General features: G+C 35.4%; 1 protein-coding gene across 8 annotated transcripts in view; it reads right to left on the minus strand.

Moving 5' to 3' along the window:
- Nrx-1 (neurexin 1) overlaps positions 1 to 17,082 on the minus strand; it is a 258,161-nt gene that overhangs the window by 17,117 nt on the left and 223,962 nt on the right. The window lies entirely within an intron of this gene.

Consider the following 17,082-nt stretch of genomic DNA (forward strand, 5'->3'; position numbering starts at 1 on the left):
AGCGACCTCGATATAAAATAAGTCGGTACGGCTATTAGATGAATTTCCTTTATTCCTCGGTGAGATCAATATTTTGTAAGATTTTAGAGAATAACGAAATACATTTTTGGCAAAGAACGTCATAAATTAAAACTGCTTATATAAAAAAAAGTCATAATAAAAAAATAAAAAAAAAATAAAAAAAAACCGTTGAAGCGTTCTGGAATTTTATTATAAACTTCAGTTTGTCGTATTTAAATTTCAAAAATAAAACGGTGGGTTTTCAGATAATTATAGCTCTTTCGCGACATAATCTAAATTGATAAGTAAACTGACAGGGAAGTATGATGCGCGGGAAGTTGCCGAATCCGAAAGTGAGTTGGGCCACTTGGGCCGTTATGCTTTAGACAAGTGGCACATTCGGCTAAAGTGGAATCAGGAGACGAGAATGCTCGATATTGGCATATTTATACTCGCACATTTATACTACGGGGAAATTCATTATTTTTATAGACGCATGTCTCAAATGTTCTCAATTTATTCGTTTCCAAACGATTTCAGAAAATCATTAATTTGTACTACAATGTTGCATTATTAATTAATGTATAAAATTTTATTAACTATGACTTATTTACGTGTAAAATTTTATACATAATACAATTAATTACAGCTTCTATCATTATTAATATTAATGAATGTTTCAATAAAAAAAACTTCCATTGTTCCTTGGGAGTACGTACGAAATAACAAATCTGATAAGAAATAAAATAAACGTGTGTTGAAAAACTTTTATCGATGGACATTATATTTAACATGGAAGTGAGGAGGGGGGGTCAAAGTTGGAATTAATTCCCGCGGAAATTGATGGGCCCGAATTTAAGGAGGAGTCTCACGGACGCGCTTTAGGAACCGTCGGTTTTACGGTGAGAACGGCGAAGCGCTGGGTATGGGAAACATCGATGATTCCCAGGCGGTGGTAAGCAGGCATTTCGTATACGAACGTGAACAGCGAATGTGTAAACGCGCCGCGCACGTGCACGTACATTTCATTCGTACACCGGCCGGTCTTGTCGCTTGTCCGGCTGCGGCGCGAGACAAATGTGCACGCTCGGGAACCTCAGGCACGATTCGGATCGTGGGACGTGTTTGCGTCTTCATTTTCAATCGACAATGCAATTCGATCGCATTCGATTCCGTAATTACCGGAGGGGGCACTTAAGAAGCGGCAAATATTTGAGGACAAGGATCGGAAATGCAGATCGCGCAGCTTGCGCAAATCAACCTACGTCTCGTCAGGCTGGGTGGGTAAAGGTCCCGGCGGCATTAATCAGACGGAAGATTCCACTCGATCGTCTTCGACCGGTCGCGCGTTATCACTGCATCAGAATTAATTACTGCCGAGCCATTAATCTTCACATCTTCATTCACGTGCCAGCTGACGATGATTAATGAGCTCAAGAAAACGAGTTTCATACATTTGCGTGTTAAGCCAGCTTGGTGCTAATTCGCAGTTAATTATACAGATTTTAGAATTTTCCAAGATTATTGCAGTTTTGAAGTATGTATTTGTCCGATAATTCTTTCGCGCGGAAGACACGCAGTCGAGATAAAGTTTATGATAAATTAGATAACAAATGTGTTTATAATCTTCGCGCTTGCTAATGTACAATTTACAAACACGTTCCGTTTAAATGTATTTTACAATCAGCTCAATTTCAATGTAAAATTTATTGCGAGAATAAAAAAAAAACGAGCGCATCTTTTGTTATCTCTTTATTTTGAACTTTTCTTCATAGAAAATAAGAATCGCGAATCTCTTCGAGTTTCTCTTGTGTAAAACCTTTCTTGCTACTTTGGTGTCTCCGTCTCCAACCAACAAGAGCGATACGCGAAGAGGCGCCCGCGCCCCGCGCCGCGAGAATCGGCGCGCTCGACCGGTCGCTGAATCCTGTCTGGTAGGTTTAGAACGACCTTCAGATTCCAAGGCTGTTCCTAGCGTACGAGCGCAGCTTAGGTCGACTACCATCTCGCTATGCTTGCCTGGTTCTTCTAAGCATGTAACTTAGAACGACTAACCTGTCCGATGAAGCGCGGATATTACCGCTGAATCTATTGTTGTTGGTAACGTGTTATAGTATATGGACGTCGAGGAAGATACAATTTTTTAATAAAGATTTTTAAAATGCGTTATATTTTCATGAATTGTAAACTATTGAAATATCAAAGTCTTATGAAACTATTGATATCGTGTCTATGAGAAGAAATACAGCTCAGACTGTATTGAATTTAAAAAAAAATATTCGCGAAATAACGCATACAGTATATTTTTCTTTAAGTTTCATCGATTTTTAATAGTAATCGTAACGGCACTTTCAGTAAGTAATATTAAAATAAATTATTCGTAATAAATTAATTAGTCGCCTTATTTTATTAAATTAGTAATTTTCAAACCAATATTACTCAAAAGTGTGAACTAAAATAAATGTTTGTTAAAGATTTACTCTAATCGTTTTAAATCATCGAGGGAAAAGAGAGAAAAGGCAATTTGTTTCGGAAAAGGAGGGGAAAGAAGGGAAAAGGGAGGAGACAACTCGTTTAATGCACCTCTTGTTATGTCCTCGATCGTTTCTAGTCATATATCTTTTAGGTCGTTTCATGCTGCAGCGTAGGTGTGGCCAGAGCAAGATAAACTCAGTGTGTTGGATCTAACAGATCCTCTAACAAATCCTCCCTACCCCTCGGAAAAAGGATGATCCTAGAGGTGACGGGATTCCGAAATCGTGAGAAAAAAAAGTCTCGTAGCGTGGTTTCGGCATCGCGTTCTTCGGCTTTCTCATGGCGCGCACGAGCGTTTCTCATCGCTTACCGATACAAAAAATAATGAGATTTCGGAGGCACAACGGCGAGACTCGAGCGTGAGAAGATGCTGAACTTGGGGCTGAAATCGTCGCTCCGTGCACCAGGCACGTAGCAAAGTACAGGAGCGACTCCTATCGCGTGTCCTTTGGAAGGCTCTTTTACCTTCTAGCCGCGAAGGTCGCGTGCAGGGTGATTTGTTATTCGCGACGACGACCCTACATGAGAAAGTAACGTGAAAAATGTACAAGTCCATCCACGCGTGAGAGATTTCCTCTATTCTCGAGAAAATCTCTACTCTAGAAGTAGTAATTTCCTCCTTATTTCTTCGAGCACGAATAACGCCTAATTATCCTTTGCGATATACATTATTTCATAATGGCAATTATTAAAGCATAAGTAAAAGAAAATCGATATTTCATTCAACGAAACGGCAGAAATTAATTAAACGAGCCAAACGAGCTGTTTGTAAAGTGTTAAGATTTGATAAAGTATGTGTTTAGTTTTCTAGGCAAGATATTGTATTTAATTAAATTTGCATATTCTGGCTATTGGAATAGATTTATCGATTTATATATAATACGATATTATTGAAATACAATATTATCTTAAAATGAAGGAAATAATTTTTAAACGTTCAAAAATCTTTCGAAAATAAAATAATTCATTTTACATTTTCAATTTGTTTTTTGATCAATCTCACACTATATTATAAAACTTTTTGAATCATTTACAGATTCCAAAATTTCGTCCCGAATGTTGTTACTACTTATAGATCATTTAAAATTAAGTTCGAGAGAACGTATTTGCACTCTCGGCACATCGCGACCGCTGAAAAGACGCAGTGTCACGCGTACGCTTCCGGTTGAAGTTTTCTCACGAATTCCTGACGCGGGCTCATTCCCACAGGCTGATCGTAGCAACGTGAGACAGAATGTCCCTGAGGCCAGCCAAGCGATCTGGTTCGGTAGTAGGCTTGCAGACGAGCGAAAGAGTTTCGCGGATGGTTCAGCTTGCACACCGTGCTCTTATTTATCAGCTTGCGAATCGAAGCCGCGTGCGGATTTCAAGGCTCGAAACTCAAATGTCCAATTCCCACGTGTAACATATCCACACGTGTCTTCTTATCTTCGCGCGCAACGAAATAAGAGTAATCCCGTCGCTTTCCGCGAACGGAAATCGTCATTCGGTATACGATACAATCAACTTCGCCGAGCCGTACAATTAGAAGTCCGAAAGGAATGGATCATGATAAGGGTCAAGCTTTACGAGGGGGGCATTCAATTCGAGGTCGACGATCCTCGACACGGGGGGTTAAACGGCTTAAAAATGACCAGCGCTCGACGGAGAGACCGAGAAAGAAGAACGACACGGTGGGAGGAGGATAAAGCGGTGTCTTGGGACAAGAGGCTGGCTTCTTAAGCCAATTAAATTGTTCCCACGGGATCGCACCGTGGGAGAGTCTCTCCAGGAACGCAAGAACGCGAGACTTGGGACTGCCAGGACTTCATCCACTCTTAGAAAGTTTCTCTCTCACCCTCTCACCATATTTGAATACTTATTTACCTAGTCCTGAATTATTATTTTTTATTTCATTACTAATTAATGACACGTTCTCTCCAAATTATTAGTAGATAATAAATCAATATAACATATCTTACAACACAACTTGGCTTATGAGTATAGAATTTCGGCACATTTTCTATCCGTATAAAATATCCCAAAAAATATTTAAAAAAAGAGTTGGACTAATGTGTTTCACGCGTATGCTGTTTTTAAGTTTATAACTAAAGTTTATCATTCCCCTTCCTTCCATAAAAGCGAGATTAGTTCAAGAATTTACCATTTTATTTTTGTACTGTTTAAATTTCAAATCTATATGTTAAACGCAAATAATAATTTCTATATATTAAAAATAGACCTACATATTTTTCCAAAAAAACAAATATTTTTCATATTTCTTATAATCTTGCACGATTTCGATGCATTCAACTAATTATTTCGAAGAAAATAGGAGAATCGCGTTGTGCGATTTTAAGGCAAAATAATAGACATGCTCGTTGCACTTCGCATTGTCCCATTTTCGGCGGCGCTTATAAAAAAGAATATATCGGATCGTGCGACTCGATCGACCGAGGAAATCGTTTACTATTCTCGCCGCGACCCTCTCCGCTTCTTCCTCTCCTTCGCTCGTGCCTTTTTTATGCGGCCGTACCGAGGCACACGTGGACGAAGGGAAGGAGTCCGCGTGAGAACTTGGAGAGGGCTCGTGGGAAAACCACGAAGGCGCGTGGCGCTTCTGATACCAGGGCATCATGAGAGCCCAACAAGCACTACGGGTATCCTCGATGTCTTTTGCATCGCTCACCCCCCCCTACGACCCTTTTACTACTCCCTTTCGTGTAATCATCCAGGTGGGATTGAATGGACGAACGCGCAATGTAAAATTTGCATTTAAAAATCGGGTGAAATCGCGATTTCTTGATCAAGTTGATATTTCATTCGATTGCATATGTAAGCATATACATGTGATTTAATTATATATATTAATTTTTACGACTGTGATATTTATACACGTATATTTCTGTGTACTGACTCTCACGATGTGTACTTATCGTAATAAATTTATTGTATTTATCGTACATCACGATTTTCTGACATAAGGAAATATGATTTTACAATTCTATATAAGTTTTGACAACGAGATCTAATATTAATAATATTTAGTATACACACAACTATGGAGAAGATTAATTAAAGAACCATTGGCTGCAGAATTCGGAAAAAAAAATTATAAGCCCGAGGCGGTTGATCCCCTTTTGGAATAGGGCAACATAAATCAATGCTTCTTCATGGCCTTTTTGTGGGCTTAGGTCTGTGCGGGCCCTAAGAATATCGTAAGAAGAAGACACTTGCCTGAATGACCCTATTCATTGAAATGACATATGTCAACAATGGTGTCAGGCTAACAGAAGATATTTAAAAGTAAATTTCCAAGTGCCAGTGACAATTTAAATTAATGTAGATGTAGTTTGTTCGTCTAATAAGAATATCAATATCAACAATATTAGTATTGGTTTATATTTAAAAACAGTATAATTTTATACTAATTTTACGTGGAATATATTTTAACGAATATTTGACATTTCACTGAAACACGTGATTTTAGTATTAAATTCTCAATACTTTATCATAATAAAGAATTGTATGGAATTGAAGGAAACGTTCTCCAATATTTTTCAACGAATATCTCGTGTATTCCAGTGAGCAGGGGACTAGAAATGACAGAAAGTTAAAAAATCTCCCGCAGGATGGGCAAGAACACTTAATGACAATATCCAATTTGTGGTCAGCTAATATATTGCTCCGAAGAAAGATCGCGTAACGGCTACCGACTCATTATACCGCCGTAATTCATTGATAGGCGTGAAAACCATTGTAAATATAAATTAGTACAAGATTTTCTATTAGGCTAGCAGAAACGTCGAAGTGGTTCTTGGCGAAATTCGATCTTGACCAGGCCCTAAATGCTTGAAGAAAAAGGTCACGAATTGCTATGCTAGAAGAGGCGCGTCCGCATGCAGGATCTCTCTCATAGTGTATCTCATTCACTTGCACGCCGCAAAGTATTAATGATACATATCGAGCCATACATATATTATATATTATATATACATTTTTTCGTATATATTTTGTTTTTTCTCGCCTTTATCTTTTATTTCTTCGCGTAGTTTTTTTGAACTACGTGCGCACTTTCGGCTCGTATAAAACTGTATGTAAAATTCGCAGTGTTTGCTGCTATTATATTTGCAAGTAAAAAGAAGCGATTAAATATATTAAATCCTATTCATAATCCTTATCTGCCAATATCAAATTTAATTGCTTCCGATGAATATCTAATCAGTAGAAAATTCGAATTAAATTCCTATATAATTTTGATTTGTAATCCTGCAATCACGATATTCATCTTATTCGAGGATACATCTTATGTAACGCTGTGTTATATCGAAAAAGTGCGCTAACGGAAATTTTATACCCTCCTCCTACCAGGTATGCATGTCATCGAGAAAGCAACGTCACCTAAAATCCATCCACGCACGCGGCAGTATATAGGCGTAGCACAGATACGAAATGCCGCATTGATTACGTCTTGTTCAGTTGCATCTGATATTAAAACGCATTGATAATGACATCGTTAATGACATGTTAAGGGCTGAATCGAGGTGTGAAGAACGTTGTAAACACGAATTAATCGAACACCCAATACCAGGAGGTCAGGAAACGTTAAGAACGTCATACTAAGAGAGAAGAGAGAGAAAGAGAGAGAGACACGATTCACACACACACACACATTATAGAAAAGGTAAATTTTTGTCGGTATCCCTCGGTTAGGATTCTGACCATAGCCGGTACCGAACATTCTCATTTACAAACGTAACGCAAGACAGGTTAGAGTCCCTTCGACGACATTACATAGAGATTAGAATTTAAAATGTGTTAGAATATTGCAACGTGGAAATTTAAAATGGAAAACTAGAATAAAACATTTGGTTTTCTTTTATTTTAAACATTACTTATATATATATATATGTATATATATTATAATTTAAAACGTTAAAAAAAAGAGACTATATGTAGAAGGAGATAGGAAAGCATTATCTTCATCAATAGAATTATCTTTGATTGAATTAAATGATTCACGAACGATATAGCAGCACGCATTCCGATTAAGATAAATGCAATTAAGATAAATTCTGAATGACAGTGACTCATGAACATGTGACTGCTCAATTGTAATTCACAACTGACTATTTATTATTTCTTAATGTTATTTCTCGAGTTTTTGTGATGATTTATGACTCACATCTCAAGTTTCTTTTTAATAAACGATTAATTAAATATCGATTTAATCTCTCATTATTGATATATAATAATGACCGTTAGATATATACGTTGCGATATAATAAATTATATTGTTTTTATTAACAGTATAAAAAAATTTTGTAACTGTTGAAGTGATTTCTACGTATATTGGAAATGTCGGTTTGTAACGTAACGAGATTCGCAACGTTGCGAATGGATTGAAGTTCAGAATCAATACAATTACGATATTACTTTACATTCAGAAAATGTGTTGATGAATATGACACTAATTTAATTACATTCTCTCACTGGTAACAATTGAGAGTCAGTATCATACAGAACAATGCGCAGAAAGTAAGTTTGATTTGTTAAAGAGGTTTCGACAAGAAGCTATTAATTAATGGACGCTTCTTCAAGAAAGATCAGTCGAGCGTGTCATTCTTATTGGGAAAACAGAATACCATGGAAGTACTTGGAAAGGATCTTCGTGTGCAACTGTATGCGAAACAATGTCACATAAACACAACCTCGGCGAAACTTATCGTGTAAATTAATTTCATTAAAATTCATCATGGAAAACTTTGCATGACTTAATGCTATATCTTTTTATAAACCGACCTTTTCCGAATTTACAAAGTGCAATTGCGCTTCCTTAAAATAAAGCTGTGCATTCCTTGCATAAATATATTCTTCTAGTTATTCTAACATAAAAGTATAAAATTATTAAAAACAAAATTTAAAAAACTATATAGAAAACAGAACAAAATTTTGTCGCAAATTGAAAAATTTCCGTAATTAAATCATCTTCCTTCAAAACTTTTTCAGTATATAATGTTCAAAAATAAAATCATTACATTAATTAGTTAATAATTTTAGTAACAAAAGCTTCCTAAAAAAATGAAAATAAGGAATGTAACTATCAATTTAGAAAAATTAGGAACAACAGTAGTCATATGGCGCTAAGAAATTTGCTTAAAAAAATTAGTTTGATATCTTTCTAGCATACCTATATCAGTAATCTTCTAAAAAAATTTATAAAAGAGGACATACATGAAAATCGATATTTCAAACCTCTTTTCCTTATCAGAATTATCAAACTTTCAGCAGTCACAAAACTCTTCGAGACGTTTGCAACCTTCATCTTTTACTCTTAAAGTTACTCGTATAAGTGATTGGCATTTTATAGTTCAGATACTTTTAATACCAACTGAGAAATTAAAAGATAAATCTAGAGAGAGAGAGAGAGAGAGAGAGAGAGAGAGAGAGAGAGAGAGAGAGAGAGAGAGAGAGAGAGAGAGAGAGAGAGAGAGAGAGAGAGAGAGAGATGTATAGAATTAATCAAAGCGCGTCAAGTTTTGCATTTTATGTTGTGTAACAATCCCGAATGAAATCTCATCCCGAGTGAAAACATGTCATTACACACACACACACACATTAGCAATTTTAGCTGAATAAATTAAAAATAAGTAAACAACGTTCTTCATCTTCACGCGCTGACTAATTACGGAAGCGTAATTAATAGGGATTACTTAATAACGGCCTTACGGGTGCCTGCGTCCTGAAGAAGCTTCTTGGCATCGAATGATTCCCTAGTAACCCTGAGAAGATTCGATCTCTCTTCGAAGCTGCTTTCTCACGCCCGTTGCGACTCGTCCTTCGATTCCCACGAGCCTAACGGATGAGGCTTTGCCTTTCCGCGAAAAAAAAAGAGAAAGAGAAAGAGATCCACAGTATCTTCCGAGAACTTTGATACCTTGGATTTTTCAACGCAGCACGAGTGAGGGTGGACATCATGAAAGTCATACAGGTATATACGCTTAAAAAGAACTTTATGGACAAGATTTTGCAATCTTTTTGTTTTAAAGAATTCCATCCAATATGTGATAATGACATAATGATACGAGAAACTGTTTATTAATCCAACTTGTTTTAGCTCTGAAAACTTTGTGCTATATATAAGTCACCTCTGTTAGATAAACATATTTTTTCCCTAATATTCCAACAATCAACGATCGAAGAGATATCATATTCTAGAGATATTGTTTTAGTAAATAACCCACAGATGCATAAAAAATTCCGACCTTATTCGCTTTGTACTGGTAAGATAATTGCATTTTACATGTTATTGCATTTTAGCCGTTATAATAATTAGATTAATTACATTGTTTATGAGACTACTTTTTTTGCGCACAAGAACGAGAATAATAGTTTCCTACAGGTTTTCGAACGCCCAATACGATCCTATTTATAAAATTGTTCTGTCACAATTTTCAGAAATTTGCGGTTAAAGTTGCAAAAAAGGGCAATTTTGTAACGTATTGCAAAAGTTTTATTGCAATCAAAAGTATGTTGTTAGGACTTTTAGCCCTTAAAAGGAATTTTTTGTGTCGATTATAGTTAAAAAGATATTAATGATTAACATAGAATCTGTTGCGTCAAAGTTGCGACTTACACAGATCATTAAGGATCTATAAAATATTTTTTAATTCAAACTTAAGGATTTTTCAGGTCGCTAAATATTAATCTGATGTTAAAGATGGTAAATTCAAAGTGACGGAGCTAATATGGCGGATATCAAAAGTAAAAATTCGACCATTCAATTTCTCAAAATTGTAACGTGATAGAGCAGTTTTGTAAACGGGATCATATTTAGCAACTAAAAAACTGCGGAGAAACGATTGTCGTTCTTGTGCATTTTCTTTTTGTTGAACAATCTTATTACGTTATTAGAAACAATGCAATTACATGTTATTTATTTATATACTAATTCTCTCTCTTTTCAGGATATTTTTGCAACATGAAAGAGCCTCAAGGATCCCTCGTGGAAATAAATCGGAAGGGTCGAAGAGACTTTCCCATCTCCCATCCTCAAGGCGACAGTCTATCGAAGAGAAAAATTTCAAAGTATCCTATCGCTTTATGTCTGTTTCACGGTGTAGATTATTTCGGCGCGACATCGAGCCACCCTCACCGTGCTGGGAATTATCGACATGAAATTCTATGGGTTCAAAGGTCCTCGTCTATATACCGCGCGCGGAGGGAAGATCGCGAAGGAGGATCCAAGGTTCGAACCCTCTCACGACCCCACGACTATATCGGAGGACGTCTTCGTCGAGGACGCCGAGATCCTGCCTCGAGCGTGAGAACGATTCTCGCCCACGGTCAAATTCCGTCGATCGGGTATTAGGACACCAGGGCAACGCAGGAAGAAACTTTAAGACGCGCTTGATGAGACGATTAAGAAAAACGGAAGCTCGCATTTGTATAAATAAAAATAAGAATACGACGGAAAATGTCGCACACAAATTTAATACCTCGGACTTCTATGACTGACCGACATTTCCATGATTGAAGAAGAGTCTTGTATGTCATTCTTCGAGATTAATTATTGAAAATAAAACAATTGTTTATAACCTATAATTCTGTTAAAAACCATTGTTTAAATGTAATAAGCAATATAAATTTAATATCATTTTAATAAAATGTTTTGTTATAGATACCTTGTAGCTATAATCAGCTATTAATAAGTTCAACAAACAATAACAGCATAAGATAATGGAAAATGAGGTACAATGATTTGAACATAAAAATTAATAAAATTAAAAAAAAAAAAAATAAATTTTTTTTCATCACATTTTTACAGCTGTAATTAGCTACAATAAATTCGTAAGTAGATGTACTTGGGTGAAGTCTTCCATTTATGGCGTTGAACTTTCACTTAGCATCAATGGTACATATGGGTGGGTTAAAACGACGCGAAATAACGGGCAGAAGAGGCTATTATTCCTACATTAGAATGCATAGGCGTTCCCGTAGGGACGCGGATTACATTACCCCCAGGGTGCACCATGAATAGAGTTCCTTAATTAGAGACCAGGATAGTATGGAATTCGAAGAAGCGTCTTCGAGTCCTAAGCGTGGCTATCAAATAATTTTATACTTGAAAAATCATCGCAAACCGCGTTATTGTCACGATAACAAAACACGCTTTAGGAATAGAAACGTTGGATTCATTTCGATTATGCGGAATATTATATAATACACTTATTTTTACCTTATTTTTATTTTATATTTTTTTTATCAAAAGAATTATTATATGTCGCTATTATGTAAAAATTGTTTGAAAGAAGGCCGATGTGTTGCGTGAATTTTATGAAAATTGTCTAATTTCGTCGAATTTACGAGTAGTAAAGTCGGTAGGTTGTTTTTTAGTAATAACATGCTTTACAGAAGGTTCGGGGTTCCATAGAAGTGAAAGGGTTGATCCTTCTAGGCGAGTTGATCTACTTAGATATCAGGAAGATAGGATGATCAAGGAGGATATACGGGATATCCTCGCAGGATGTCGAGGGTTTTATTTCCAACCCTCGCTCACCTTCGTAATCGATAAACCTTTACTTGTTTCGTCTATTAATATGTCATATATATATATATATATATATATATATATATATATATATAATCTTATAACAATATGAATAAGTTAATTTTAAAATAACAAATCAACTCATAACGCATACTTGTACTACAATGGGGTAAAAGAATATCCTTAATACGTCCAGCCATATATTTGAATATCATATCTAAAATTATCTATTTATGCAGTCGCAAAAGTAAATATTAATCGCAGAATTCGAATATTCAAGTACCACGTGTCGTTCGAACTATTTTACGACGAGGATAGCATGGAGGGTAAGAAGTGGCACAGGGGTTGAACATGCGGGCACTAGAGCGAGAAATGTAATGAGAAAAAAGGCCTACCACGTGACCTTTTCCATCAGAGATGCATGCGACGTAAGAAGGTTCCGCCCGAGCTTTCTTCTGAAGGGGTTGATTTCAATTAGTCTGAAAAGGCTGATTCAGTTGAGGTAGTCGACCTATTATTGCCGACCATGTCTTTAACGAGCAATGTATATTCCGTTCTCAACGTGTCGATCGTTCAGTTTGAAAACGGTCGATTATTCTGTATTTTCTTTTTTATTCTTAAAACGCGAATAATAGAACCCAAATTGATTCTTGTGATATTCCGGAATCCTCTTTCGTTTTGAAGAATAACAATTTGTTGAAGGTGGAGAGATAAACAATTTTATCTCTAACAGAAATATCTTGTTTTCAGAAACAAGAGAAGAATATTATTTGAAGTGAAAACTTATCTGTCACGCAGCTGATGCTTTAAACTTTAAAGTATATTCTCCATTGCCCGAACGTGTTTTATAATACTGTATTATGCTTCGAGCGCTTTTCATTTTTCATCAATCTAACATAATTATTCTTTGTTGTATTCTTGAGAAACAATTTCGTCGTCTGATGCCTATGATCATGTTTTATTACCTATATCTTAAAAGATTTCTGTTCTTTTTTTTGGAATGCACGTATATCTTCGCCTGTATGACAATTGAGAAGACGATACGCGCGTAAGAGAGAATACGTGGCTTGAGGACAAGCGACCTTCCACACATGAAGCAGAGTAGTAGAAAGCGCGAAGAGGATTCTCTTCTCGCTTTCGTTGCAAGCCGCATGATATGCGAGTCACATGGGGTGGAGGGAGAATCGCGGTACCGTGCGTGCTCCAGAAAGGATCGAACTTCCTAAGCTCGCGCGAATTTCTGAATGAAAGCAGCAGGATGAAAGTCGTCGGACTAAGGACATCTAATGCATACGCAATATGTATAGAAAGCTTCGCGGTAAATTTTTGGGGTAAATGCATTTTATAAATGCGTTATTTAGTACAATTATTGTTTACATTTATGTTTATCAGATAGATAGACATATCGAATTGTGCGCAGATATCTGAAACCATGCGTGAAATAATCTACCCCTAATTATTAACTATAAATGTTACAAATTCACAATTTTTTTTTCTCGGTACCATTACTCTATTAGTAACAATTTTATCTATTTGCATAAATGCACGCGAAAAGCTATGGCTCCATATAAATAAACTGAATAAACATTGCAATAATAAATTTAAAAATAAAAAAATGAGGACATTACTGAAATATGTTTCCTTCCCGAGCCAGCATTCAGTTCTCGCATTGTAATTATCTAAAATATTATTTATCGTCGTAAATATCTCTACTCTAGTAATTAAACAAAAATATATCGGCCGTTTAAATCAGTTATAAAGTAACTAGTTGGCAACAATTATCAATTGGAATTAATTAATACTGTTCAGGACATTTTGCAAAACGTTTGAATCAAATCTTCGCGTCATTAACTTTTATTAGAAAAGCAAGAAAGAACTACCAAATTCTAAAGGGTTTCAAATGACTTAGGAAGCTATCACGACAGTAAGGTTGGTCAGGAGATAGGTTTCGCTTGTGCGACACTGCTAAGCAGGCAATTCAGATGCGGGGATAGACTCAAAGGGTTAATGTAACAAAGGCATATATTCCATGAGGTCAAAGGTTTCCCATGACGCCTAACCGACGAAAATTCCACACAAAGAGGTGACACACGATTTCCTTAGAGATTCTCAGTAACTTTTAAACATTTGCTTATTTAGAAATATATTCTACACTCTATATTGAAAGGCGTGTATAATAATTTAACTCTTTAATTTGAATCATTTATTTTAAAAAATTTGTAATTATAAGGTTTTCTTTGCACTTAAGGATCAAGAAATCTTATATCTATATTTCTAAATTCAATATCTGTTCTATACATTTGCATTATGACTCTGTTATCTTCAACGTACAGAAAAACAAATAAACTATTCAAACAAGTAGTATAATTCAGGCAATAAAACGTAATACTATTAGGAGAGAGAGTGACAAGAATATAAAAATAAATTATATCTCATGTATTTTCCTAGATGTGTGAAATTATTAGTCATGTGAAAATTATTCATTTGACATTAATAAATTTTACTATCTAGTTAAAGACAGGAGAGATTTGGTGAATATTCGTTAAATATTAAACACAAGTGCGTATTTGCGAGAGTTTCGCACTGCGCAAACGATGCTCCCGGGACCGAAAAGCTCGTACACTTATGAAAATGCATCGTGCATTAGTCGACGATAAATTTCCCTGGGTCAGGAAAACGAGTGCAACGCAGTCTATTACGCGCAATGCTGCAGCGTAATTAATATCTGCGGGAATACGCGAACAGATATGTGAACCATCTGATTACACGGCGAAGTAAATCTAGTTGTCTGGCACGGTTGAATGAAAAAATATGACAGTCAATGGAGCTGCGCAAGTTAATTTGATATACAGATACTCATAAAATATCGTTCTAAGCCTTTGTTCCGTATGATAAATAAGATAATGTAATTTCACAAAACAACGCGTAAAACTGATATTATTGATATTAATTGATTAAAATGTTAGAAGAATATTTGGTGAAAAAAATGCTGAATAGTGCAACAAACCGTAATAATCTGCAAGCTTACGTAGATAGGCGGGTATTGAATTATATTAAGTAAACCGACAGTTTATTATATATGTGTAAACAATTTGAGTAATATAACTAAGTGAGGCACTTAATTATATTAACGCGCGCGGCCGCAGCACGAACAAATGCAATTCCTAGTAAACATGATATATGGGCGACATTATAAAATTAATTGCAAACGGAAAATAGAAATCTCATTTTGCCGTTTGCTAATTAAATACGTACCGTTTGCTGTAGAAATTCTTTTCTGTTTGTACATATCTCTTTAAAGTAATTAATTAATTTGCTCGCCGGCGTTTATTTAAATTTTTGACAGAGTAAAATGCAATTAATATTCCAACGTTTCAGGCGCAGAACATGCGCAAAAAACAAAAAACAAAATGTTTATAGGTTCCAACTGCGATGTATATATATTATATAATAAATATACGTATTACATAATCATATTACTTGATTATTTTTTTTATTCAATATAGTCACGCAAAATATATATATATATTTCAATTAAAATAATATAGACCAACTTTTTAATGTAGGCAATTTAATATAAAGGTACTAGTGAGAGAGTTAATCGATCTATTTGACTAATTTACTTTATTTCTTTCAAAGGATAACGGCCGCGCAGGTATTAGAAAATAGGATTGATATGAGCTCAGGCTTCTTGTTAGAAAAGCGAAAGCGTTTTTTAAAGGTCAAGTTATCAGGACAACATATCATGGATGGAAATTTCAAAGCCTGCAAGAGTAAATAAACTTAGCTTGTGTTCGATAAAACTTCGATCACTTGGTTAAGCATCAGGATTTCATCTTGTCAACGGAACGAAAAGCATGCCATCTTACGCGCGCATTAAGACAGATAATTAAAAGTATTAAAAATATCACATTTGTAATTATAACAGTTGTAAAAGTGTGAGATAATATTGTGACAGAAATGTGATAAGGATCACAGGATTTTCATAAACTCAGATAAAAAAAATATATAAATAATTATTTTGAGTCAGAAAATCAAGCATTAAAAAAAAAAGAAACAGATTTTTCAAGCTAAAATTTAATCTGACAATTTTATATGAAAGAAACTTTCATGTGAGAAAATATCTTTTATGCAGATATAATAAAACGGATTATTATATATATATATATATTTTAGAAAGAAAAGATTGTAAAATTTGTGACTTTGATTTGGTATCCATATATTTTCCGCATGATATTCATGAAAATATTTCTTAAAATTCGCTTATTAGCTGCACTTACATGCTTATATTCAGCCAATTGATCCATTAATTATAGAAGACCCGTATTTATCATATTAACAATGGAATTACTAAAATAGATGAATGTTCCTAAGAATAATCCTTCAATCAATATCTCGATTTATGGAATGTTAACAATATTAGCTCTTGTAGTATATATATGTAGAGATAAATAGTTAATTTATTTCAATAATTTAATCAATATATATATATCAATATTGAACAAAAATTAGTGGATTAAATATGTGTTAAAGTTAAATATATCTAAATCTTTTACTCGTATCAACGAAAAATATTATGAAGCTAGGTGTCTACATCTAGCTACCAAGGAGAGAGCTAGATATAAACCTTCATAAATTTCAGACTCAACAATGCATTCGAGTGCAATTGTGGAGGGAGGAGCGTTTCCGGATAATCGCCTGATAATTCTCAGTCAATCGATAAATCATTCCCAAACCCGAGCAAGACGCCTTTCCGTGGGAGCGGCAAACGGCCTTCGCGTTCGTGAAAAGGACGAGACAATGGCCGGGCCTCGTGAACGACCGATCAAGGCCGTTTCCCATGGTTGGAATGGGTCAATGGCCGACACCACGATGCTCATAAAAGAGCACATGGGACCTTTTCGTCTTCAGTTTCGCGGCAGTTCTCGTGCTGTTTGGATCGTCTTGCATTTAATGCACGTATGCGCGATATCTTTGACGCAGTTCTTGCGCTCTGAATGTTATTCACGCTTATTCAC

This window comes from Temnothorax americanus, unplaced genomic scaffold (genome assembly GCF_048541705.1).
Source record: "Temnothorax americanus isolate GAGA-0224 unplaced genomic scaffold, ASM4854170v1 Scaffold9, whole genome shotgun sequence".
NCBI classification, from domain to species: Eukaryota; Metazoa; Arthropoda; class Insecta; order Hymenoptera; family Formicidae; genus Temnothorax; species Temnothorax americanus.